This window comes from Phyllobates terribilis, unplaced genomic scaffold (assembly GCF_046119375.1).
Source record: "Phyllobates terribilis strain yellow unplaced genomic scaffold, ASM4611937v1 Scaffold_63__1_contigs__length_7903474, whole genome shotgun sequence".
Lineage (NCBI taxonomy): Eukaryota > Metazoa > Chordata > Amphibia > Anura > Dendrobatidae > Phyllobates > Phyllobates terribilis.
In genome coordinates, this window is record NW_027362823.1 from 7388189 (window position 1) to 7413952 (window position 25764).

General features: G+C 45.2%; 18 non-coding genes and 1 pseudogene across 18 annotated transcripts; all 19 read right to left on the minus strand.

The window, feature by feature from the left end:
* Positions 1–655: 655 nt before the first annotated feature.
* On the minus strand, positions 656–846 carry LOC141193030 (U2 spliceosomal RNA). The gene has a single exon (XR_012266329.1). It is a non-coding gene; the product is annotated as a U2 spliceosomal RNA (small nuclear RNA).
* Positions 847–1961: 1115 nt separating this feature from the next.
* Positions 1962–2152, minus strand: LOC141192816 (U2 spliceosomal RNA). The gene has a single exon (XR_012266122.1). It is a non-coding gene; the product is annotated as a U2 spliceosomal RNA (small nuclear RNA).
* Positions 2153–3267: 1115 nt separating this feature from the next.
* Positions 3268–3458, minus strand: LOC141192818 (U2 spliceosomal RNA). The gene has a single exon (XR_012266124.1). It is a non-coding gene; the product is annotated as a U2 spliceosomal RNA (small nuclear RNA).
* Positions 3459–4573: 1115 nt separating this feature from the next.
* LOC141192568 (U2 spliceosomal RNA) lies at positions 4574–4750 on the minus strand (annotated as a pseudogene).
* A 1933-nt stretch (positions 4751–6683) lies between these two features.
* On the minus strand, positions 6684–6874 carry LOC141192819 (U2 spliceosomal RNA). Its single transcript, XR_012266125.1, has one exon. It is a non-coding gene; the product is annotated as a U2 spliceosomal RNA (small nuclear RNA).
* A 1115-nt stretch (positions 6875–7989) lies between these two features.
* Positions 7990–8180, minus strand: LOC141192820 (U2 spliceosomal RNA). The gene has a single exon (XR_012266126.1). It is a non-coding gene; the product is annotated as a U2 spliceosomal RNA (small nuclear RNA).
* A 1115-nt stretch (positions 8181–9295) lies between these two features.
* On the minus strand, positions 9296–9486 carry LOC141192821 (U2 spliceosomal RNA). Its single transcript, XR_012266127.1, has one exon. It is a non-coding gene; the product is annotated as a U2 spliceosomal RNA (small nuclear RNA).
* A 1115-nt stretch (positions 9487–10601) lies between these two features.
* LOC141192822 (U2 spliceosomal RNA) lies at positions 10602–10792 on the minus strand. The gene has a single exon (XR_012266128.1). It is a non-coding gene; the product is annotated as a U2 spliceosomal RNA (small nuclear RNA).
* Positions 10793–11907: 1115 nt separating this feature from the next.
* Positions 11908–12098, minus strand: LOC141192823 (U2 spliceosomal RNA). Its single transcript, XR_012266129.1, has one exon. It is a non-coding gene; the product is annotated as a U2 spliceosomal RNA (small nuclear RNA).
* Positions 12099–13213: 1115 nt separating this feature from the next.
* Positions 13214–13404, minus strand: LOC141192824 (U2 spliceosomal RNA). Its single transcript, XR_012266130.1, has one exon. It is a non-coding gene; the product is annotated as a U2 spliceosomal RNA (small nuclear RNA).
* Positions 13405–14519: 1115 nt separating this feature from the next.
* On the minus strand, positions 14520–14710 carry LOC141193032 (U2 spliceosomal RNA). The gene has a single exon (XR_012266331.1). It is a non-coding gene; the product is annotated as a U2 spliceosomal RNA (small nuclear RNA).
* Positions 14711–15825: 1115 nt separating this feature from the next.
* Positions 15826–16016, minus strand: LOC141192825 (U2 spliceosomal RNA). Its single transcript, XR_012266131.1, has one exon. It is a non-coding gene; the product is annotated as a U2 spliceosomal RNA (small nuclear RNA).
* Positions 16017–17131: 1115 nt separating this feature from the next.
* LOC141192826 (U2 spliceosomal RNA) lies at positions 17132–17322 on the minus strand. Its single transcript, XR_012266132.1, has one exon. It is a non-coding gene; the product is annotated as a U2 spliceosomal RNA (small nuclear RNA).
* Positions 17323–18437: 1115 nt separating this feature from the next.
* LOC141193089 (U2 spliceosomal RNA) lies at positions 18438–18628 on the minus strand. Its single transcript, XR_012266386.1, has one exon. It is a non-coding gene; the product is annotated as a U2 spliceosomal RNA (small nuclear RNA).
* Positions 18629–19740: 1112 nt separating this feature from the next.
* LOC141192827 (U2 spliceosomal RNA) lies at positions 19741–19931 on the minus strand. Its single transcript, XR_012266133.1, has one exon. It is a non-coding gene; the product is annotated as a U2 spliceosomal RNA (small nuclear RNA).
* A 1115-nt stretch (positions 19932–21046) lies between these two features.
* Positions 21047–21237, minus strand: LOC141192829 (U2 spliceosomal RNA). Its single transcript, XR_012266135.1, has one exon. It is a non-coding gene; the product is annotated as a U2 spliceosomal RNA (small nuclear RNA).
* Positions 21238–22352: 1115 nt separating this feature from the next.
* Positions 22353–22543, minus strand: LOC141192830 (U2 spliceosomal RNA). Its single transcript, XR_012266136.1, has one exon. It is a non-coding gene; the product is annotated as a U2 spliceosomal RNA (small nuclear RNA).
* A 1113-nt stretch (positions 22544–23656) lies between these two features.
* Positions 23657–23847, minus strand: LOC141192832 (U2 spliceosomal RNA). The gene has a single exon (XR_012266137.1). It is a non-coding gene; the product is annotated as a U2 spliceosomal RNA (small nuclear RNA).
* A 1115-nt stretch (positions 23848–24962) lies between these two features.
* On the minus strand, positions 24963–25153 carry LOC141192833 (U2 spliceosomal RNA). Its single transcript, XR_012266138.1, has one exon. It is a non-coding gene; the product is annotated as a U2 spliceosomal RNA (small nuclear RNA).
* Positions 25154–25764: the final 611 nt, after the last annotated feature.

A 25764-nucleotide genomic window follows, 5' to 3' on the forward strand; every position in this document is an offset into this window, starting at 1 on the left:
ATACCTGGCTGGCTGAATGTCGCTGAGAAGCTCACAGAGACCGCCATAAGCAACAGTTTAACAGAATGCCACAGACTAATCAACCAAACTTTTTGGGTTGGGTTCTCTTTTATAGTCTGCAGGCATTAAATGAAAGAAGTCAGTGTTCCAGCAGAAGGAGACAACGTTTCAGAAAAGGCATTGTAGCAAACCAAAAAAGAAATTTTAAGCGCAGCAGAGTAACCAGCGCACATACCTGTTAGCTCAGGTGAGTTTAAAAGGCTGCTGTTGATAACAAGGGCATTTGCTAAATAGATGGTGTGTGTGCAACAATATACTGAAAGGTCAATTATATTGTGCAGCTTATCTCACCACCTGTAGTTATTTAGGTGAAAGCTCCAAAATGCTTGCCTAATATGTCTGTTTATCCAAAAGGAAGTAAAAAGGGAGAGCTAGAAAGATAGCATTGCATCACATTACATGGCAATGCAATGCACAGTTGCTGAAGTTGAACCAAAATGAGCTTGTAATCTGGCTTCTGCAACTTTGAACATGAAAAATCCAATGAGGAGAAGAAAAGCAAAGCCAAAGAGTCCATCCCAAAATCCGACAAACAAGCAAAATGAACAAAAAACATTGAATTCAATTCTTTCTGATTTTAGAAACTGCATTAAAGAAGGGGTGCACCGGTCCTGGAGATACTGCAATACCAGGTCAATGCATGGAGTGGACAGAGCAAGCTCTTTTTCCATCTCCCTGTTCTAAAAATCCATTTAATATATGGTCCCCAGATAGGGGACGTATCAGATATTAAACTGATAAGAACAGATACTACACTTGATCTTAGCCAAAAGGCCGAGAAGCGATAACCAGAATTGGTTTCAAACTACGGAGCCACCCAAGGATCCTGAAAAGTCCATTTGTGGAGATGAGCTCCTGGACTCCCGTTAAGAAGACATGTTGTCAACCTCTAGATCCCTTACATGCCTGCACTTTTCGGCTTGCTGCTGCTGCAATCCACGCGTTTTAGATCTGCATAACTCCACCTCTTTAAACACAGCACCTTCACCCCCTGCTGTTCCCACCCGCCTCAACACCGTTGGAAGGGAGGAGAACCAATTAAGGCGGGGGGTGGGGTGGAACGAGCAGCTGTCTACCCTTAGCAGGAGGGCTCCTGATTACATACCTCTCCTGCTGCTGCTGCTGCTGGCTGTCCAGCAGCAGACTGAAGGTGGCTGCTGCTGTGCACAGGTATATAAAGGCTCAGAGCCTATTATGACACGCGCAGCCAGCGTTCCATTGCCACATTCCATCTACTGCAGGCAGGATACCTGGCTGGCTGAATGTCGCTGAGAAGCTCACAGAGACCGCCATAAGCAACAGTTTAACAGAATGCCACAGACTAATCAACCAAACTTTTTGGGTTGGGTTCTCTTTTATAGTCTGCAGGCATTAAATGAAAGAAGTCAGTGTTCCAGCAGAAGGAGACAACGTTTCAGAAAAGGCATTGTAGCAAACCAAAAAAGAAATTTTAAGCGCAGCAGAGTAACCAGCGCACATACCTGTTAGCTCAGGTGAGTTTAAAAGGCTTCTGTTGATAACAAGGGCATTTGCTAAATAGATGGTGTGTGTGCAACAATATACTGAAAGGTCAATTATATTGTGCAGCTTATCTCACCACCTGTAGTTATTTAGGTGAAAGCTCCAAAATGCTTGCCTAATATGTCTGTTTATCCAAAAGGAAGTAAAAAGGGAGAGCTAGAAAGATAGCATTGCATCACATTACATGGCAATGCAATGCACAGTTGCTGAAGTTGAACCAAAATGAGCTTGTAATCTGGCTTCTGCAACTTTGAACATGAAAAATCCAATGAGGAGAAGAAAAGCAAAGCAAAAGAGTCCATCCCAAAATCCGACAAACAAGCAAAATGAACAAAAAACATTGAATTCAATTCTTTCTGATTTTAGAAACTGCATTAAAGAAGGGGTGCACCGGTCCTGGAGATACTGCAATACCAGGTCAATGCGTGGAGTGGACAGAGCAAGCTCTTTTTCCATCTCCCTGTTCTAAAAATCCATTTAATATATGGTCCCCAGATAGGGGACGTATCAGATATTAAACTGATAAGAACAGATACTACACTTGATCTTAGCCAAAAGGCCGAGAAGCGATAACCAGAATTGGTTTCAAACTACGGAGCCACCCAAGGATCCTGAAAAGTCCATTTGTGGAGATGAGCTCCTGGACTCCCGTTAAGAAGACATGTTGTCAACCTCTAGATCCCTTACATGCCTGCACTTTTCGGCTTGCTGCTGCTGCAATCCACGCGTTTTAGATCTGCATAACTCCACCTCTTTAAACACAGCACCTTCACCCCCTGCTGTTCCCACCCGCCTCAACACCGTTGGAAGGGAGGAGAACCAATTAAGGCGGGGGGTGGGGTGGAACGAGCAGCTGTCTACCCTTAGCAGGAGGGCTCCTGATTACATACCTCTCCTGCTGCTGCTGCTGCTGGCTGTCCAGCAGCAGACTGAAGGTGGCTGCTGCTGTGCACAGGTATATAAAGGCTCAGAGCCTATTATGACACGCGCAGCCAGCGTTCCATTGCCACATTCCATCTACTGCAGGCAGGATACCTGGCTGGCTGAATGTCGCTGAGAAGCTCACAGAGACCGCCATAAGCAACAGTTTAACAGAATGCCACAGACTAATCAACCAAACTTTTTGGGTTGGGTTCTCTTTTATAGTCTGCAGGCATTAAATGAAAGAAGTCAGTGTTCCAGCAGAAGGAGACAACGTTTCAGAAAAGGCATTGTAGCAAACCAAAAAAGAAATTTTAAGCGCAGCAGAGTAACCAGCGCACATACCTGTTAGCTCAGGTGAGTTTAAAAGGCTGCTGTTGATAACAAGGGCATTTGCTAAATAGATGGTGTGTGTGCAACAATATACTGAAAGGTCAATTATATTGTGCAGCTTATCTCACCACCTGTAGTTATTTAGGTGAAAGCTCCAAAATGCTTGCCTAATATGTCTGTTTATCCAAAAGGAAGTAAAAAGGGAGAGCTAGAAAGATAGCATTGCATCACATTACATGGCAATGCAATGCACAGTTGCTGAAGTTGAACCAAAATGAGCTTGTAATCTGGCTTCTGCAACTTTGAACATGAAAAATCCAATGAGGAGAAGAAAAGCAAAGCCAAAGAGTCCATCCCAAAATCCGACAAACAAGCAAAATGAACAAAAAACATTGAATTCAATTCTTTCTGATTTTAGAAACTGCATTAAAGAAGGGGTGCACCGGTCCTGGAGATACTGCAATACCAGGTCAATGCGTGGAGTGGACAGAGCAAGCTCTTTTTCCATCTCCCTGTTCTAAAAATCCATTTAATATATGGTCCCCAGATAGGGGACGTATCAGATATTAAACTGATAAGAACAGATACTACACTTGATCTTAGCCAAAAGGCCGAGAAGCGATAACCAGAATTGGTTTCAAACTACGGAGCCACCCAAGGATCCTGAAAAGTCCATTTGTGGAGATGAGCTCCTGGACTCCCGTTAAGAAGACATGTTGTCAACCTCTAGATCCCTTACATGCCTGCACTTTTCGGCTTGCTGCTGCTGCAATCCACGCGTTTTAGATCTGCATAACTCCACCTCTTTAAACACAGCACCTTCACCCCCTGCTGTTCCCACCCGCCTCAACACCGTTGGAAGGGAGGAGAACCAATTAAGGCGGGGGGTGGGGTGGAACGAGCAGCTGTCTACCCTTAGCAGGAGGGCTCCTGATTACATACCTCTCCTGCTGCTGCTGCTGCTGGCTGTCCAGCAGCAGACTGAAGGTGGCTGCTGCTGTGCACAGGTATATAAAGGCTCAGAGCCTATTATGACACGCGCAGCCAGCGTTCCATTGCCACATTCCATCTACTGCAGGCAGGATACCTGGCTGGCTGAATGTCGCTGAGAAGCTCACAGAGACCGCCATAAGCAACAGTTTAACAGAATGCCACAGACTAATCAACCAAACTTTTTGGGTTGGGTTCTCTTTTATAGTCTGCAGGCATTAAATGAAAGAAGTCAGTGTTCCAGCAGAAGGAGACAACGTTTCAGAAAAGGCATTGTAGCAAACCAAAAAAGAAATTTTAAGCGCAGCAGAGTAACCAGCGCACATACCTGTTAGCTCAGGTGAGTTTAAAAGGCTTCTGTTGATAACAAGGGCATTTGCTAAATAGATGGTGTGTGTGCAACAATATACTGAAAGGTCAATTATATTGTGCAGCTTATCTCACCACCTGTAGTTATTTAGGTGAAAGCTCCAAAATGCTTGCCTAATATGTCTGTTTATCCAAAAGGAAGTAAAAAGGGAGAGCTAGAAAGATAGCATTGCATCACATTACATGGCAATGCAATGCACAGTTGCTGAAGTTGAACCAAAATGAGCTTGTAATCTGGCTTCTGCAACTTTGAACATGAAAAATCCAATGAGGAGAAGAAAAGCAAAGCCAAAGAGTCCATCCCAAAATCCGACAAACAAGCAAAATGAACAAAAAACATTGAATTCAATTCTTTCTGATTTTAGAAACTGCATTAAAGAAGGGGTGCACCGGTCCTGGAGATACTGCAATACCAGGTCAATGCGTGGAGTGGACAGAGCAAGCTCTTTTTCCATCTCCCTGTTCTAAAAATCCATTTAATATATGGTCCCCAGATAGGGGACGTATCAGATATTAAACTGATAAGAACAGATTTTTTTTTTGTGAAAGCCCGAATTCGTGTACAAAACCCGAGTGCGCTTAAAAAAGTGACAAGTGCCACAAAAAAAGTGCACTAGGATGCTGGTCTTCTTGAAACCCTCTCCAAAAGGAGAAGGGTCCCCCAAACCATTCCCCGTCCCTCCGAGCCAAAAGGCCACAGCGAGGAACAGGGACAAAAAGCCACCTCCAGCCGAAGCCAGAGGCGACCCAATCTTACCCCCAGCACCTGCCCGAGTTCTCACCCGAGCAAGGCACTGGGAGCCAAAGACTGTGCTCCCCTCCCGGAAGAGGGGAGCCAACAACGCTCTCCTCCCGAAAGAGGAGAGCCAGGGGGGTTCAGGGGGGAGCGGAACCTGATGGCCACACACTCCCCCCCTAGACCTGCCAAGAGAGGAACCCGTAAGGGAACCGCATCCCGACAAAATCCTAGTAGGACGTGACACACGTGAATAAGTGGACACACAGTGACAAAGAAATTAAATAAATAGTGAAGGTTTCACAGTATAATACTGCCCGGACCTTCGACCGGGAATTGAAAAATTCCCCATCCTAAGGCCAGAAGGCCCGGAATAAGGGTGTGTGCGAAGAAAGAAAATTTGAAGTGCTTGTGCAAATGTGCCATAAACTCAAGTGGGGTTCCCAATCCCAGTGAGTTAAGGCACCCCAGGGTCACCACTCCTGGGGCACTTCACACTTCGGGCTTTCGATCTTCCCCGGCCCAATGGCGTCGATCCTGGGGGGCCATGCTTTCCACCAGATGACTATATTAGCCACCTGGCGTACTAACAAGCGCCTATACTACACTTGATCTTAGCCAAAAGGCCGAGAAGCGATAACCAGAATTGGTTTCAAACTACGGAGCCACCCAAGGATCCTGAAAAGTCCATTTGTGGAGATGAGCTCCTGGACTCCCGTTAAGAAGACATGTTGTCAACCTCTAGATCCCTTACATGCCTGCACTTTTCGGCTTGCTGCTGCTGCAATCCACGCGTTTTAGATCTGCATAACTCCACCTCTTTAAACACAGCACCTTCACCCCCTGCTGTTCCCACCCGCCTCAACACCGTTGGAAGGGAGGAGAACCAATTAAGGCGGGGGGTGGGGTGGAACGAGCAGCTGTCTACCCTTAGCAGGAGGGCTCCTGATTACATACCTCTCCTGCTGCTGCTGCTGCTGGCTGTCCAGCAGCAGACTGAAGGTGGCTGCTGCTGTGCACAGGTATATAAAGGCTCAGAGCCTATTATGACACGCGCAGCCAGCGTTCCATTGCCACATTCCATCTACTGCAGGCAGGATACCTGGCTGGCTGAATGTCGCTGAGAAGCTCACAGAGACCGCCATAAGCAACAGTTTAACAGAATGCCACAGACTAATCAACCAAACTTTTTGGGTTGGGTTCTCTTTTATAGTCTGCAGGCATTAAATGAAAGAAGTCAGTGTTCCAGCAGAAGGAGACAACGTTTCAGAAAAGGCATTGTAGCAAACCAAAAAAGAAATTTTAAGCGCAGCAGAGTAACCAGCGCACATACCTGTTAGCTCAGGTGAGTTTAAAAGGCTGCTGTTGATAACAAGGGCATTTGCTAAATAGATGGTGTGTGTGCAACAATATACTGAAAGGTCAATTATATTGTGCAGCTTATCTCACCACCTGTAGTTATTTAGGTGAAAGCTCCAAAATGCTTGCCTAATATGTCTGTTTATCCAAAAGGAAGTAAAAAGGGAGAGCTAGAAAGATAGCATTGCATCACATTACATGGCAATGCAATGCACAGTTGCTGAAGTTGAACCAAAATGAGCTTGTAATCTGGCTTCTGCAACTTTGAACATGAAAAATCCAATGAGGAGAAGAAAAGCAAAGCCAAAGAGTCCATCCCAAAATCCGACAAACAAGCAAAATGAACAAAAAACATTGAATTCAATTCTTTCTGATTTTAGAAACTGCATTAAAGAAGGGGTGCACCGGTCCTGGAGATACTGCAATACCAGGTCAATGCGTGGAGTGGACAGAGCAAGCTCTTTTTCCATCTCCCTGTTCTAAAAATCCATTTAATATATGGTCCCCAGATAGGGGACGTATCAGATATTAAACTGATAAGAACAGATACTACACTTGATCTTAGCCAAAAGGCCGAGAAGCGATAACCAGAATTGGTTTCAAACTACGGAGCCACCCAAGGATCCTGAAAAGTCCATTTGTGGAGATGAGCTCCTGGACTCCCGTTAAGAAGACATGTTGTCAACCTCTAGATCCCTTACATGCCTGCACTTTTCGGCTTGCTGCTGCTGCAATCCACGCGTTTTAGATCTGCATAACTCCACCTCTTTAAACACAGCACCTTCACCCCCTGCTGTTCCCACCCGCCTCAACACCGTTGGAAGGGAGGAGAACCAATTAAGGCGGGGGGTGGGGTGGAACGAGCAGCTGTCTACCCTTAGCAGGAGGGCTCCTGATTACATACCTCTCCTGCTGCTGCTGCTGCTGGCTGTCCAGCAGCAGACTGAAGGTGGCTGCTGCTGTGCACAGGTATATAAAGGCTCAGAGCCTATTATGACACGCGCAGCCAGCGTTCCATTGCCACATTCCATCTACTGCAGGCAGGATACCTGGCTGGCTGAATGTCGCTGAGAAGCTCACAGAGACCGCCATAAGCAACAGTTTAACAGAATGCCACAGACTAATCAACCAAACTTTTTGGGTTGGGTTCTCTTTTATAGTCTGCAGGCATTAAATGAAAGAAGTCAGTGTTCCAGCAGAAGGAGACAACGTTTCAGAAAAGGCATTGTAGCAAACCAAAAAAGAAATTTTAAGCGCAGCAGAGTAACCAGCGCACATACCTGTTAGCTCAGGTGAGTTTAAAAGGCTGCTGTTGATAACAAGGGCATTTGCTAAATAGATGGTGTGTGTGCAACAATATACTGAAAGGTCAATTATATTGTGCAGCTTATCTCACCACCTGTAGTTATTTAGGTGAAAGCTCCAAAATGCTTGCCTAATATGTCTGTTTATCCAAAAGGAAGTAAAAAGGGAGAGCTGGAAAGATAGCATTGCATCACATTACATGGCAATGCAATGCACAGTTGCTGAAGTTGAACCAAAATGAGCTTGTAATCTGGCTTCTGCAACTTTGAACATGAAAAATCCAATGAGGAGAAGAAAAGCAAAGCCAAAGAGTCCATCCCAAAATCCGACAAACAAGCAAAATGAACAAAAAACATTGAATTCAATTCTTTCTGATTTTAGAAACTGCATTAAAGAAGGGGTGCACCGGTCCTGGAGATACTGCAATACCAGGTCAATGCGTGGAGTGGACAGAGCAAGCTCTTTTTCCATCTCCCTGTTCTAAAAATCCATTTAATATATGGTCCCCAGATAGGGGACGTATCAGATATTAAACTGATAAGAACAGATACTACACTTGATCTTAGCCAAAAGGCCGAGAAGCGATAACCAGAATTGGTTTCAAACTACGGAGCCACCCAAGGATCCTGAAAAGTCCATTTGTGGAGATGAGCTCCTGGACTCCCGTTAAGAAGACATGTTGTCAACCTCTAGATCCCTTACATGCCTGCACTTTTCGGCTTGCTGCTGCTGCAATCCACGCGTTTTAGATCTGCATAACTCCACCTCTTTAAACACAGCACCTTCACCCCCTGCTGTTCCCACCCGCCTCAACACCGTTGGAAGGGAGGAGAACCAATTAAGGCGGGGGGTGGGGTGGAACGAGCAGCTGTCTACCCTTAGCAGGAGGGCTCCTGATTACATACCTCTCCTGCTGCTGCTGCTGCTGGCTGTCCAGCAGCAGACTGAAGGTGGCTGCTGCTGTGCACAGGTATATAAAGGCTCAGAGCCTATTATGACACGCGCAGCCAGCGTTCCATTGCCACATTCCATCTACTGCAGGCAGGATACCTGGCTGGCTGAATGTCGCTGAGAAGCTCACAGAGACCGCCATAAGCAACAGTTTAACAGAATGCCACAGACTAATCAACCAAACTTTTTGGGTTGGGTTCTCTTTTATAGTCTGCAGGCATTAAATGAAAGAAGTCAGTGTTCCAGCAGAAGGAGACAACGTTTCAGAAAAGGCATTGTAGCAAACCAAAAAAGAAATTTTAAGCGCAGCAGAGTAACCAGCGCACATACCTGTTAGCTCAGGTGAGTTTAAAAGGCTGCTGTTGATAACAAGGGCATTTGCTAAATAGATGGTGTGTGTGCAACAATATACTGAAAGGTCAATTATATTGTGCAGCTTATCTCACCACCTGTAGTTATTTAGGTGAAAGCTCCAAAATGCTTGCCTAATATGTCTGTTTATCCAAAAGGAAGTAAAAAGGGAGAGCTAGAAAGATAGCATTGCATCACATTACATGGCAATGCAATGCACAGTTGCTGAAGTTGAACCAAAATGAGCTTGTAATCTGGCTTCTGCAACTTTGAACATGAAAAATCCAATGAGGAGAAGAAAAGCAAAGCCAAAGAGTCCATCCCAAAATCCGACAAACAAGCAAAATGAACAAAAAACATTGAATTCAATTCTTTCTGATTTTAGAAACTGCATTAAAGAAGGGGTGCACCGGTCCTGGAGATACTGCAATACCAGGTCAATGCGTGGAGTGGACAGAGCAAGCTCTTTTTCCATCTCCCTGTTCTAAAAATCCATTTAATATATGGTCCCCAGATAGGGGACGTATCAGATATTAAACTGATAAGAACAGATACTACACTTGATCTTAGCCAAAAGGCCGAGAAGCGATAACCAGAATTGGTTTCAAACTACGGAGCCACCCAAGGATCCTGAAAAGTCCATTTGTGGAGATGAGCTCCTGGACTCCCGTTAAGAAGACATGTTGTCAACCTCTAGATCCCTTACATGCCTGCACTTTTCGGCTTGCTGCTGCTGCAATCCACGCGTTTTAGATCTGCATAACTCCACCTCTTTAAACACAGCACCTTCACCCCCTGCTGTTCCCACCCGCCTCAACACCGTTGGAAGGGAGGAGAACCAATTAAGGCGGGGGGTGGGGTGGAACGAGCAGCTGTCTACCCTTAGCAGGAGGGCTCCTGATTACATACCTCTCCTGCTGCTGCTGCTGCTGGCTGTCCAGCAGCAGACTGAAGGTGGCTGCTGCTGTGCACAGGTATATAAAGGCTCAGAGCCTATTATGACACGCGCAGCCAGCGTTCCATTGCCACATTCCATCTACTGCAGGCAGGATACCTGGCTGGCTGAATGTCGCTGAGAAGCTCACAGAGACCGCCATAAGCAACAGTTTAACAGAATGCCACAGACTAATCAACCAAACTTTTTGGGTTGGGTTCTCTTTTATAGTCTGCAGGCATTAAATGAAAGAAGTCAGTGTTCCAGCAGAAGGAGACAACGTTTCAGAAAAGGCATTGTAGCAAACCAAAAAAGAAATTTTAAGCGCAGCAGAGTAACCAGCGCACATACCTGTTAGCTCAGGTGAGTTTAAAAGGCTGCTGTTGATAACAAGGGCATTTGCTAAATAGATGGTGTGTGTGCAACAATATACTGAAAGGTCAATTATATTGTGCAGCTTATCTCACCACCTGTAGTTATTTAGGTGAAAGCTCCAAAATGCTTGCCTAATATGTCTGTTTATCCAAAAGGAAGTAAAAAGGGAGAGCTAGAAAGATAGCATTGCATCACATTACATGGCAATGCAATGCACAGTTGCTGAAGTTGAACCAAAATGAGCTTGTAATCTGGCTTCTGCAACTTTGAACATGAAAAATCCAATGAGGAGAAGAAAAGCAAAGCCAAAGAGTCCATCCCAAAATCCGACAAACAAGCAAAATGAACAAAAAACATTGAATTCAATTCTTTCTGATTTTAGAAACTGCATTAAAGAAGGGGTGCACCGGTCCTGGAGATACTGCAATACCAGGTCAATGCGTGGAGTGGACAGAGCAAGCTCTTTTTCCATCTCCCTGTTCTAAAAATCCATTTAATATATGGTCCCCAGATAGGGGACGTATCAGATATTAAACTGATAAGAACAGATACTACACTTGATCTTAGCCAAAAGGCCGAGAAGCGATAACCAGAATTGGTTTCAAACTACGGAGCCACCCAAGGATCCTGAAAAGTCCATTTGTGGAGATGAGCTCCTGGACTCCCGTTAAGAAGACATGTTGTCAACCTCTAGATCCCTTACATGCCTGCACTTTTCGGCTTGCTGCTGCTGCAATCCACGCGTTTTAGATCTGCATAACTCCACCTCTTTAAACACAGCACCTTCACCCCCTGCTGTTCCCACCCGCCTCAACACCGTTGGAAGGGAGGAGAACCAATTAAGGCGGGGGGTGGGGTGGAACGAGCAGCTGTCTACCCTTAGCAGGAGGGCTCCTGATTACATACCTCTCCTGCTGCTGCTGCTGCTGGCTGTCCAGCAGCAGACTGAAGGTGGCTGCTGCTGTGCACAGGTATATAAAGGCTCAGAGCCTATTATGACACGCGCAGCCAGCGTTCCATTGCCACATTCCATCTACTGCAGGCAGGATACCTGGCTGGCTGAATGTCGCTGAGAAGCTCACAGAGACCGCCATAAGCAACAGTTTAACAGAATGCCACAGACTAATCAACCAAACTTTTTGGGTTGGGTTCTCTTTTATAGTCTGCAGGCATTAAATGAAAGAAGTCAGTGTTCCAGCAGAAGGAGACAACGTTTCAGAAAAGGCATTGTAGCAAACCAAAAAAGAAATTTTAAGCGCAGCAGAGTAACCAGCGCACATACCTGTTAGCTCAGGTGAGTTTAAAAGGCTGCTGTTGATAACAAGGGCATTTGCTAAATAGATGGTGTGTGTGCAACAATATACTGAAAGGTCAATTATATTGTGCAGCTTATCTCACCACCTGTAGTTATTTAGGTGAAAGCTCCAAAATGCTTGCCTAATATGTCTGTTTATCCAAAAGGAAGTAAAAAGGGAGAGCTAGAAAGATAGCATTGCATCACATTACATGGCAATGCAATGCACAGTTGCTGAAGTTGAACCAAAATGAGCTTGTAATCTGGCTTCTGCAACTTTGAACATGAAAAATCCAATGAGGAGAAGAAAAGCAAAGCCAAAGAGTCCATCCCAAAATCCGACAAACAAGCAAAATGAACAAAAAACATTGAATTCAATTCTTTCTGATTTTAGAAACTGCATTAAAGAAGGGGTGCACCGGTCCTGGAGATACTGCAATACCAGGTCAATGCGTGGAGTGGACAGAGCAAGCTCTTTTTCCATCTCCCTGTTCTAAAAATCCATTTAATATATGGTCCCCAGATAGGGGACGTATCAGATATTAAACTGATAAGAACAGATACTACACTTGATCTTAGCCAAAAGGCCGAGAAGCGATAACCAGAATTGGTTTCAAACTACGGAGCCACCCAAGGATCCTGAAAAGTCCATTTGTGGAGATGAGCTCCTGGACTCCCGTTAAGAAGACATGTTGTCAACCTCTAGATCCCTTACATGCCTGCACTTTTCGGCTTGCTGCTGCTGCAATCCACGCGTTTTAGATCTGCATAACTCCACCTCTTTAAACACAGCACCTTCACCCCCTGCTGTTCCCACCCGCCTCAACACCGTTGGAAGGGAGGAGAACCAATTAAGGCGGGGGGTGGGGTGGAACGAGCAGCTGTCTACCCTTAGCAGGAGGGCTCCTGATTACATACCTCTCCTGCTGCTGCTGCTGCTGGCTGTCCAGCAGCAGACTGAAGGTGGCTGCTGCTGTGCACAGGTATATAAAGGCTCAGAGCCTATTATGACACGCGCAGCCAGCGTTCCATTGCCACATTCCATCTACTGCAGGCAGGATACCTGGCTGGCTGAATGTCGCTGAGAAGCTCACAGAGACCGCCATAAGCAACAGTTTAACAGAATGCCACAGACTAATCAACCAAACTTTTTGGGTTGGGTTCTCTTTTATAGTCTGCAGGCATTAAATGAAAGAAGTCAGTGTTCCAGCAGAAGGAGACAACGTTTCAGAAAAGGCATTGTAGCAAACCAAAAAAGAAATTTTAAGCGCAGCAGAGTAACCAGCGCACATACCTGTTAGCTCAGGTGAGTTTAAAAGGCTGCTGTTGATAACAAGGGCATTTGCTAAATAGATGGTGTGTGTGCAACAATATACTGAAAGGTCAATTATATTGTGCAGCTTATCTCACCACCTGTAGTTATTTAGGTGAAAGCTCCAAAATGCTTGCCTAATATGTCTGTTTATCCAAAAGGAAGTAAAAAGGGAGAGCTAGAAAGATAGCATTGCATCACATTACATGGCAATGCAATGCACAGTTGCTGAAGTTGAACCAAAATGAGCTTGTAATCTGGCTTCTGCAACTTTGAACATGAAAAATCCAATGAGGAGAAGAAAAGCAAAGCCAAAGAGTCCATCCCAAAATCCGACAAACAAGCAAAATGAACAAAAAACATTGAATTCAATTCTTTCTGATTTTAGAAACTGCATTAAAGAAGGGGTGCACCGGTCCTGGAGATACTGCAATACCAGGTCAATGCGTGGAGTGGACAGAGCAAGCTCTTTTTCCATCTCCCTGTTCTAAAAATCCATTTAATATATGGTCCCCAGATAGGGGACGTATCAGATATTAAACTGATAAGAACAGATACTACACTTGATCTTAGCCAAAAGGCCGAGAAGCGATAACCAGAATTGGTTTCAAACTACGGAGCCACCCAAGGATCCTGAAAAGTCCATTTGTGGAGATGAGCTCCTGGACTCCCGTTAAGAAGACATGTTGTCAACCTCTAGATCCCTTACATGCCTGCACTTTTCGGCTTGCTTCTGCTGCAATCCACGCGTTTTAGATCTGCATAACTCCACCTCTTTAAACACAGCACCTTCACCCCCTGCTGTTCCCACCCGCCTCAACACCGTTGGAAGGGAGGAGAACCAATTAAGGCGGGGGGTGGGGTGGAACGAGCAGCTGTCTACCCTTAGCAGGAGGGCTCCTGATTACATACCTCTCCTGCTGCTGCTGCTGCTGGCTGTCCAGCAGCAGACTGAAGGTGGCTGCTGCTGTGCACAGGTATATAAAGGCTCAGAGCCTATTATGACACGCGCAGCCAGCGTTCCATTGCCACATTCCATCTACTGCAGGCAGGATACCTGGCTGGCTGAATGTCGCTGAGAAGCTCACAGAGACCGCCATAAGCAACAGTTTAACAGAATGCCACAGACTAATCAACCAAACTTTTTGGGTTGGGTTCTCTTTTATAGTCTGCAGGCATTAAATGAAAGAAGTCAGTGTTCCAGCAGAAGGAGACAACGTTTCAGAAAAGGCATTGTAGCAAACCAAAAAAGAAATTTTAAGCGCAGCAGAGTAACCAGCGCACATACCTGTTAGCTCAGGTGAGTTTAAAAGGCTGCTGTTGATAACAAGGGCATTTGCTAAATAGATGGTGTGTGTGCAACAATATACTGAAAGGTCAATTATATTGTGCAGCTTATCTCACCACCTGTAGTTATTTAGGTGAAAGCTCCAAAATGCTTGCCTAATATGTCTGTTTATCCAAAAGGAAGTAAAAAGGGAGAGCTAGAAAGATAGCATTGCATCACATTACATGGCAATGCAATGCACAGTTGCTGAAGTTGAACCAAAATGAGCTTGTAATCTGGCTTCTGCAACTTTGAACATGAAAAATCCAATGAGGAGAAGAAAAGCAAAGCCAAAGAGTCCATCCCAAAATCCGACAAACAAGCAAAATGAACAAAAAACATTGAATTCAATTCTTTCTGATTTTAGAAACTGCATTAAAGAAGGGGTGCACCGGTCCTGGAGATACTGCAATACCAGGTCAATGCGTGGAGTGGACAGAGCAAGCTCTTTTTCCATCTCCCTGTTCTAAAAATCCATTTAATATATGGTCCCCAGATAGGGGACGTATCAGATATTAAACTGATAAGAACAGATACTACACTTGATCTTAGCCAAAAGGCCGAGAAGCAATAACCAGAATTGGTTTCAAACTACGGAGCCACCCAAGGATCCTGAAAAGTCCATTTGTGGAGATGAGCTCCTGGACTCCCGTTAAGAAGACATGTTGTCAACCTCTAGATCCCTTACATGCCTGCACTTTTCGGCTTGCTGCTGCTGCAATCCACGCGTTTTAGATCTGCATAACTCCACCTCTTTAAACACAGCACCTTCACCCCCTGCTGTTCCCACCCGCCTCAACACCGTTGGAAGGGAGGAGAACCAATTAAGGCGGGGGGTGGGGTGGAACGAGCAGCTGTCTACCCTTAGCAGGAGGGCTCCTGATTACATACCTCTCCTGCTGCTGCTGCTGCTGGCTGTCCAGCAGCAGACTGAAGGTGGCTGCTGCTGTGCACAGGTATATAAAGGCTCAGAGCCTATTATGACACGCGCAGCCAGCGTTCCATTGCCACATTCCATCTACTGCAGGCAGGATACCTGGCTGGCTGAATGTCGCTGAGAAGCTCACAGAGACCGCCATAAGCAACAGTTTAACAGAATGCCACAGACTAATCAACCAAACTTTTTGGGTTGGGTTCTCTTTTATAGTCTGCAGGCATTAAATGAAAGAAGTCAGTGTTCCAGCAGAAGGAGACAACGTTTCAGAAAAGGCATTGTAGCAAACCAAAAAAGAAATTTTAAGCGCAGCAGAGTAACCAGCGCACATACCTGTTAGCTCAGGTGAGTTTAAAAGGCTGCTGTTGATAACAAGGGCATTTGCTAAATAGATGGTGTGTGTGCAACAATATACTGAAAGGTCAATTATATTGTGCAGCTTATCTCACCACCTGTAGTTATTTAGGTGAAAGCTCCAAAATGCTTGCCTAATATGTCTGTTTATCCAAAAGGAAGTAAAAAGGGAGAGCTAGAAAGATAGCATTGCATCACATTACATGGCAATGCAATGCACAGTTGCTGAAGTTGAACCAAAATGAGCTTGTAATCTGGCTTCTGCAACTTTGAACATGAAAAATCCAATGAGGAGAAGAAAAGCAAAGCCAAAGAGTCCATCCCAAAATCCGACAAACAAGCAAAATGAACAAAAAACATTGAATTCAATTCTTTCTGATTTTAGAAACTGCATTAAAGAAGGGGTGCACCGGTCCTGGAGATACTGCAATACCAGGTCAATGCGTGGAGTGGACAGAGCAAGCTCTTTTTCCATCTCCCTGTTCTAAAAATCCATTTAATATATGGTCCCCAGATAGGGGACGTATCAGATATTAAACTGATAAGAACAGATACTACACTTGATCTTAGCCAAAAGGCCGAGAAGCGATAACCAGAATTGGTTTCAAACTACGGAGCCACCCAAGGATCCTGAAAAGTCCATTTGTGGAGATGAGCTCCTGGACTCCCGTTAAGAAGACATGTTGTCAACCTCTAGATCCCTTACATGCCTGCACTTTTCGGCTTGCTGCTGCTGCAATCCACGCGTTTTAGATCTGCATAACTCCACCTCTTTAAACACAGCACCTTCACCCCCTGCTGTTCCCACCCGCCTCAACACCGTTGGAAGGGAGGAGAACCAATTAAGGCGGGGGGTGGGGTGGAACGAGCAGCTGTCTACCCTTAGCAGGAGGGCTCTTGATTACATACCTCTCCTGCTGCTGCTGCTGCTGGCTGTCCAGCAGCAGACTGAAGGTGGCTGCTGCTGTGCACAGGTATATAAAGGCTCAGAGCCTATTATGACACGCGCAGCCAGCGTTCCATTGCCACATTCCATCTACTGCAGGCAGGATACCTGGCTGGCTGAATGTCGCTGAGAAGCTCACAGAGACCGCCATAAGCAACAGTTTAACAGAATGCCACAGACTAATCAACCAAACTTTTTGGGTTGGGTTCTCTTTTATAGTCTGCAGGCATTAAATGAAAGAAGTCAGTGTTCCAGCAGAAGGAGACAACGTTTCAGAAAAGGCATTGTAGCAAACCAAAAAAGAAATTTTAAGCGCAGCAGAGTAACCAGCGCACATACCTGTTAGCTCAGGTGAGTTTAAAAGGCTGCTGTTGATAACAAGGGCATTTGCTAAATAGATGGTGTGTGTGCAACAATATACTGAAAGGTCAATTATATTGTGCAGCTTATCTCACCACCTGTAGTTATTTAGGTGAAAGCTCCAAAATGCTTGCCTAATATGTCTGTTTATCCAAAAGGAAGTAAAAAGGGAGAGCTAGAAAGATAGCATTGCATCACATTACATGGCAATGCAATGCACAGTTGCTGAAGTTGAACCAAAATGAGCTTGTAATCTGGCTTCTGCAACTTTGAACATGAAAAATCCAATGAGGAGAAGAAAAGCAAAGCCAAAGAGTCCATCCCAAAATCCGACAAACAAGCAAAATGAACAAAAAACATTGAATTCAATTCTTTCTGATTTTAGAAACTGCATTAAAGAAGGGGTGCACCGGTCCTGGAGATACTGCAATACCAGGTCAATGCGTGGAGTGGACAGAGCAAGCTCTTTTTCCATCTCCCTGTTCTAAAAATCCATTTAATATATGGTCCCCAGATAGGGGACGTATCAGATATTAAACTGATAAGAACAGATACTACACTTGATCTTAGCCAAAAGGCCGAGAAGCGATAACCAGAATTGGTTTCAAACTACGGAGCCACCCAAGGATCCTGAAAAGTCCATTTGTGGAGATGAGCTCCTGGACTCCCGTTAAGAAGACATGTTGTCAACCTCTAGATCCCTTACATGCCTGCACTTTTCGGCTTGCTGCTGCTGCAATCCACGCGTTTTAGATCTGCATAACTCCACCTCTTTAAACACAGCACCTTCACCCCCTGCTGTTCCCACCCGCCTCAACACCGTTGGAAGGGAGGAGAACCAATTAAGGCGGGGGGTGGGGTGGAACGAGCAGCTGTCTACCCTTAGCAGGAGGGCTCCTGATTACATACCTCTCCTGCTGCTGCTGCTGCTGGCTGTCCAGCAGCAGACTGAAGGTGGCTGCTGCTGTGCACAGGTATATAAAGGCTCAGAGCCTATTATGACACGCGCAGCCAGCGTTCCATTGCCACATTCCATCTACTGCAGGCAGGATACCTGGCTGGCTGAATGTCGCTGAGAAGCTCACAGAGACCGCCATAAGCAACAGTTTAACAGAATGCCACAGACTAATCAACCAAACTTTTTGGGTTGGGTTCTCTTTTATAGTCTGCAGGCATTAAATGAAAGAAGTCAGTGTTCCAGCAGAAGGAGACAACGTTTCAGAAAAGGCATTGTAGCAAACCAAAAAAGAAATTTTAAGCGCAGCAGAGTAACCAGCGCACATACCTGTTAGCTCAGGTGAGTTTAAAAGGCTGCTGTTGATAACAAGGGCATTTGCTAAATAGATGGTGTGTGTGCAACAATATACTGAAAGGTCAATTATATTGTGCAGCTTATCTCACCACCTGTAGTTATTTAGGTGAAAGCTCCAAAATGCTTGCCTAATATGTCTGTTTATCCAAAAGGAAGTAAAAAGGGAGAGCTAGAAAGATAGCATTGCATCACATTACATGGCAATGCAATGCACAGTTGCTGAAGTTGAACCAAAATGAGCTTGTAATCTGGCTTCTGCAACTTTGAACATGAAAAATCCAATGAGGAGAAGAAAAGCAAAGCCAAAGAGTCCATCCCAAAATCCGACAAACAAGCAAAATGAACAAAAAACATTGAATTCAATTCTTTCTGATTTTAGAAACTGCATTAAAGAAGGGGTGCACCGGTCCTGGAGATACTGCAATACCAGGTCAATGCGTGGAGTGGACAGAGCAAGCTCTTTTTCCATCGCCCTGTTCTAAAAATCCATTTAATATATGGTCCCCAGATAGGGGACGTATCAGATATTAAACTGATAAGAACAGATACTACACTTGATCTTAGCCAAAAGGCCGAGAAGCGATAACCAGAATTGGTTTCAAACTACGGAGCCACCCAAGGATCCTGAAAAGTCCATTTGTGGAGATGAGCTCCTGGACTCCCGTTAAGAAGACATGTTGTCAACCTCTAGATCCCTTACATGCCTGCACTTTTCGGCTTGCTGCTGCTGCAATCCACGCGTTTTAGATCTGCATAACTCCACCTCTTTAAACACAGCACCTTCACCCCCTGCTGTTCCCACCCGCCTCAACACCGTTGGAAGGGAGGAGAACCAATTAAGGCGGGGGGTGGGGTGGAACGAGCAGCTGTCTACCCTTAGCAGGAGGGCTCCTGATTACATACCTCTCCTGCTGCTGCTGCTGGCTGTCCAGCAGCAGACTGAAGGTGGCTGCTGCTGTGCACAGGTATATAAAGGCTCAGAGCCTATTATGACACGCGCAGCCAGCGTTCCATTGCCACATTCCATCTACTGCAGGCAGGATACCTGGCTGGCTGAATGTCGCTGAGAAGCTCACAGAGACCGCCATAAGCAACAGTTTAACAGAATGCCACAGACTAATCAACCAAACTTTTTGGGTTGGGTTCTCTTTTATAGTCTGCAGGCATTAAATGAAAGAAGTCAGTGTTCCAGCAGAAGGAGACAACGTTTCAGAAAAGGCATTGTAGCAAACCAAAAAAGAAATTTTAAGCGCAGCAGAGTAACCAGCGCACATACCTGTTAGCTCAGGTGAGTTTAAAAGGCTGCTGTTGATAACAAGGGCATTTGCTAAATAGATGGTGTGTGTGCAACAATATACTGAAAGGTCAATTATATTGTGCAGCTTATCTCACCACCTGTAGTTATTTAGGTGAAAGCTCCAAAATGCTTGCCTAATATGTCTGTTTATCCAAAAGGAAGTAAAAAGGGAGAGCTAGAAAGATAGCATTGCATCACATTACATGGCAATGCAATGCACAGTTGCTGAAGTTGAACCAAAATGAGCTTGTAATCTGGCTTCTGCAACTTTGAACATGAAAAATCCAATGAGGAGAAGAAAAGCAAAGCCAAAGAGTCCATCCCAAAATCCGACAAACAAGCAAAATGAACAAAAAACATTGAATTCAATTCTTTCTGATTTTAGAAACTGCATTAAAGAAGGGGTGCACCGGTCCTGGAGATACTGCAATACCAGGTCAATGCGTGGAGTGGACAGAGCAAGCTCTTTTTCCATCTCCCTGTTCTAAAAATCCATTTAATATATGGTCCCCAGATAGGGGACGTATCAGATATTAAACTGATAAGAACAGATACTACACTTGATCTTAGCCAAAAGGCCGAGAAGCGATAACCAGAATTGGTTTCAAACTACGGAGCCACCCAAGGATCCTGAAAAGTCCATTTGTGGAGATGAGCTCCTGGACTCCCGTTAAGAAGACATGTTGTCAACCTCTAGATCCCTTACATGCCTGCACTTTTCGGCTTGCTGCTGCTGCAATCCACGCGTTTTAGATCTGCATAACTCCACCTCTTTAAACACAGCACCTTCACCCCCTGCTGTTCCCACCCGCCTCAACACCGTTGGAAGGGAGGAGAACCAATTAAGGCGGGGGGTGGGGTGGAACGAGCAGCTGTCTACCCTTAGCAGGAGGGCTCCTGATTACATAATTCTCCTGCTGCTGCTGCTGCTGGCTGTCCAGCAGCAGACTGAAGGTGGCTGCTGCTGTGCACAGGTATATAAAGGCTCAGAGCCTATTAGGACACGCGCAGCCAGCGTTCCATTGCCACATTCCATCTACTGCAGGCAGGATACCTGGCTGGCTGAATGTCGCTGAGAAGCTCACAGAGACCGCCATAAGCAACAGTTTAACAGAATGCCACAGACTAATCAACCAAACTTTTTGGGTTGGGTTCTCTTTTATAGTCTGCAGGCATTAAATGAAAGAAGTCAGTGTTCCAGCAGAAGGAGACAACGTTTCAGAAAAGGCATTGTAGCAAACCAAAAAAGAAATTTTAAGCGCAGCAGAGTAACCAGCGCACATACCTGTTAGCTCAGGTGAGTTTAAAAGGCTGCTGTTGATAACAAGGGCATTTGCTAAATAGATGGTGTGTGTGCAACAATATACTGAAAGGTCAATTATATTGTGCAGCTTATCTCACCACCTGTAGTTATTTAGGTGAAAGCTCCAAAATGCTTGCCTAATATGTCTGTTTATCCAAAAGGAAGTAAAAAGGGAGAGCTAGAAAGATAGCATTGCATCACATTACATGGCAATGCAATGCACAGTTGCTGAAGTTGAACCAAAATGAGCTTGTAATCTGGCTTCTGCAACTTTGAACATGAAAAATCCAATGAGGAGAAGAAAAGCAAAGCCAAAGAGTCCATCCCAAAATCCGACAAACAAGCAAAATGAACAAAAAACATTGAATTCAATTCTTTCTGATTTTAGAAACTGCATTAAAGAAGGGGTGCACCGGTCCTGGAGATACTGCAATACCAGGTCAATGCGTGGAGTGGACAGAGCAAGCTCTTTTTCCATCTCCCTGTTCTAAAAATCCATTTAATATATGGTCCCCAGATAGGGGACGTATCAGATATTAAACTGATAAGAACAGATACTACACTTGATCTTAGCCAAAAGGCCGAGAAGCGATAACCAGAATTGGTTTCAAACTACGGAGCCACCCAAGGATCCTGAAAAGTCCATTTGTGGAGATGAGCTCCTGGACTCCCGTTAAGAAGACATGTTGTCAACCTCTAGATCCCTTACATGCCTGCACTTTTCGGCTTGCTGCTGCTGCAATCCACGCGTTTTAGATCTGCATAACTCCACCTCTTTAAACACAGCACCTTCACCCCCTGCTGTTCCCACCCGCCTCAACACCGTTGGAAGGGAGGAGAACCAATTAAGGCGGGGGGTGGGGTGGAACGAGCAGCTGTCTACCCTTAGCAGGAGGGCTCCTGATTACATACCTCTCCTGCTGCTGCTGCTGCTGGCTGTCCAGCAGCAGACTGAAGGTGGCTGCTGCTGTGCACAGGTATATAAAGGCTCAGAGCCTATTATGACACGCGCAGCCAGCGTTCCATTGCCACATTCCATCTACTGCAGGCAGGATACCTGGCTGGCTGAATGTCGCTGAGAAGCTCACAGAGACCGCCATAAGCAACAGTTTAACAGAATGCCACAGACTAATCAACCAAACTTTTTGGGTTGGGTTCTCTTTTATAGTCTGCAGGCATTAAATGAAAGAAGTCAGTGTTCCAGCAGAAGGAGACAACGTTTCAGAAAAGGCATTGTAGCAAACCAAAAAAGAAATTTTAAGCGCAGCAGAGTAACCAGCGCACATACCTGTTAGCTCAGGTGAGTTTAAAAGGCTGCTGTTGGTAACAAGGGCATTTGCTAAATAGATGGTGTGTGTGCAACAATATACTGAAAGGTCAATTATATTGTGCAGCTTATCTCACCACCTGTAGTTATTTAGGTGAAAGCTCCAAAATGCTTGCCTAATATGTCTGTTTATCCAAAAGGAAGTAAAAAGGGAGAGCTAGAAAGATAGCATTGCATCACATTACATGGCAATGCAATGCACAGTTGCTGAAGTTGAACCAAAATGAGCTTGTAATCTGGCTTCTGCAACTTTGAACATGAAAAATCCAATGAGGAGAAGAAAAGCAAAGCCAAAGAGTCCATCCCAAAATCCGACAAACAAGCAAAATGAACAAAAAACATTGAATTCAATTCTTTCTGATTTTAGAAACTGCATTAAAGAAGGGGTGCACCGGTCCTGGAGATACTGCAATACCAGGTCAATGCGTGGAGTGGACAGAGCAAGCTCTTTTTCCATCTCCCTGTTCTAAAAATCCATTTAATATATGGTCCCCAGATAGGGGACGTATCAGATATTAAACTGATAAGAACAGATACTACACTTGATCTTAGCCAAAAGGCCGAGAAGCGATAACCAGAATTGGTTTCAAACTACGGAGCCACCCAAGGATCCTGAAAAGTCCATTTGTGGAGATGAGCTCCTGGACTCCCGTTAAGAAGACATGTTGTCAACCTCTAGATCCCTTACATGCCTGCACTTTTCGGCTTGCTGCTGCTGCAATCCACGCGTTTTAGATCTGCATAACTCCACCTCTTTAAACACAGCACCTTCACCCCCTGCTGTTCCCACCCGCCTCAACACCGTTGGAAGGGAGGAGAACCAATTAAGGCGGGGGGTGGGGTGGAACGAGCAGCTGTCTACCCTTAGCAGGAGGGCTCCTGATTACATACCTCTCCTGCTGCTGCTGCTGCTGGCTGTCCAGCAGCAGACTGAAGGTGGCTGCTGCTGTGCACAGGTATATAAAGGCTCGGAGCCTATTATGACACGCGCAGCCAGCGTTCCATTGCCACATTCCATCTACTGCAGGCAGGATACCTGGCTGGCTGAATGTCGCTGAGAAGCTCACAGAGACCGCCATAAGCAACAGTTTAACAGAATGCCACAGACTAATCAACCAAACTTTTTGGGTTGGGTTCTCTTTTATAGTCTGCAGGCATTAAATGAAAGAAGTCAGTGTTCCAGCAGAAGGAGACAACGTTTCAGAAAAGGCATTGTAGCAAACCAAAAAAGAAATTTTAAGCGCAGCAGAGTAACCAGCGCACATACCTGTTAGCTCAGGTGAGTTTAAAAGGCTGCTGTTGATAACAAGGGCATTTGCTAAATAGATGGTGTGTGCAACAATATACTGAAAGGTCAATTATATTGTGCAGCTTATCTCACCACCTGTAGTTATTTAGGTGAAAGCTCCAAAATGCTTGCCTAATATGTCTGTTTATCCAAAAGGAAGTAAAAAGGGAGAGCTAGAAAGATAGCATTGCATCACATTACATGGCAATGCAATGCACAGTTGCTGAAGTTGAACCAAAATGAGCTTGTAATCTGGCTTCTGCAACTTTGAACATGAAAAATCCAATGAGGAGAAGAAAAGCAAAGCCAAAGAGTCCATCCCAAAATCCGACAAACAAGCAAAATGAACAAAAAACATTGAATTCAATTCTTTCTGATTTTAGAAACTGCATTAAAGAAGGGGTGCACCGGTCCTGGAGATACTGCAATACCAGGTCAATGCGTGGAGTGGACAGAGCAAGCTCTTTTTCCATCTCCCTGTTCTAAAAATCCATTTAATATATGGTCCCCAGATAGGGGACGTATCAGATATTAAACTGATAAGAACAGATACTACACTTGATCTTAGCCAAAAGGCCGAGAAGCGATAACCAGAATTGGTTTCAAACTACGGAGCCACCCAAGGATCCTGAAAAGTCCATTTGTGGAGATGAGCTCCTGGACTCCCGTTAAGAAGACATGTTGTCAACCTCTAGATCCCTTACATGCCTGCACTTTTCGGCTTGCTGCTGCTGCAATCCACGCGTTTTAGATCTGCATAACTCCACCTCTTTAAACACAGCACCTTCACCCCCTGCTGTTCCCACCCGCCTCAACACCGTTGGAAGGGAGGAGAACCAATTAAGGCGGGGGGTGGGGTGGAACGAGCAGCTGTCTACCCTTAGCAGGAGGGCTCCTGATTACATACCTCTCCTGCTGCAGCTGCTGCTGGCTGTCCAGCAGCAGACTGAAGGTGGCTGCTGCTGTGCATAGGTATATAAAGGCTCAGAGCCTATTATGACACGCGCAGCCAGCGTTCCATTGCCACATTCCATCTACTGCAGGCAGGATACCTGGCTGGCTGAATGTCGCTGAGAAGCTCACAGAGACCGCCATAAGCAACAGTTTAACAGAATGCCACAGACTAATCAACCAAACTTTTTGGGTTGGGTTCTCTTTTATAGTCTGCAGGCATTAAATGAAAGAAGTCAGTGTTCCAGCAGAAGGAGACAACGTTTCAGAAAAGGCATTGTAGCAAACCAAAAAAGAAATTTTAAGCGCAGCAGAGTAACCAGCGCACATACCTGTTAGCTCAGGTGAGTTTAAAAGGCTGCTGTTGGTAACAAGGGCATTTGCTAAATAGATGGTGTGTGTGCAACAATATACTGAAAGGTCAATTATATTGTGCAGCTTATCTCACCACCTGTAGTTATTTAGGTGAAAGCTCCAAAATGCTTGCCTAATATGTCTGTTTATCCAAAAGGAAGTAAAAAGGGAGAGCTAGAAAGATAGCATTGCATCACATTACATGGCAATGCAATGCACAGTTGCTGAAGTTGAACCAAAATGAGCTTGTAATCTGGCTTCTGCAACTTTGAACATGAAAAATCCAATGAGGAGAAGAAAAGCAAAGCCAAAGAGTCCATCCCAAAATCCGACAAACAAGCAAAATGAACAAAAAACATTGAATTCAATTCTTTCTGATTTTAGAAACTGCATTAAAGAAGGGGTGCACCGGTCCTGGAGATACTGCAATACCAGGTCAATGCGTGGAGTGGACAGAGCAAGCTCTTTTTCCATCTCCCTGTTCTAAAAATCCATTTAATATATGGTCCCCAGATAGGGGACGTATCAGATATTAAACTGATAAGAACAGATACTACACTTGATCTTAGCCAAAAGGCCGAGAAGCGATAACCAGAATTGGTTTCAAACTACGGAGCCACCCAAGGATCCTGAAAAGTCCATTTGTGGAGATGAGCTCCTGGACTCCCGTTAAGAAGACATGTTGTCAACCTCTAGATCCCTTACATGCCTGCACTTTTCGGCTTGCTGCTGCTGCAATCCACGCGTTTTAGATCTGCATAACTCCACCTCTTTAAACACAGCACCTTCACCCCCTGCTGTTCCCACCCGCCTCAACACCGTTGGAAGGGAGGAGAACCAATTAAGGCGGGGGGTGGGGTGGAACGAGCAGCTGTCTACCCTTAGCAGGAGGGCTCCTGATTACATACCTCTCCTGCTGCTGCTGCTGCTTGCTGTCCAGCAGCAGACTGAAGGTGGCTGCTGCTGTGCACAGGTATATAAAGGCTCAGAGCCTATTATGACACGCGCAGCCAGCGTTCCATTGCCACATTCCATCTACTGCAGGCAGGATACCTGGCTGGCTGAATGTCGCTGAGAAGCTCACAGAGACCGCCATAAGCAACAGTTTAACAGAATGCCACAGACTAATCAACCAAACTTTTTGGGTTGGGTTCTCTTTTATAGTCTGCAGGCATTAAATGAAAGAAGTCAGCGTTCCAG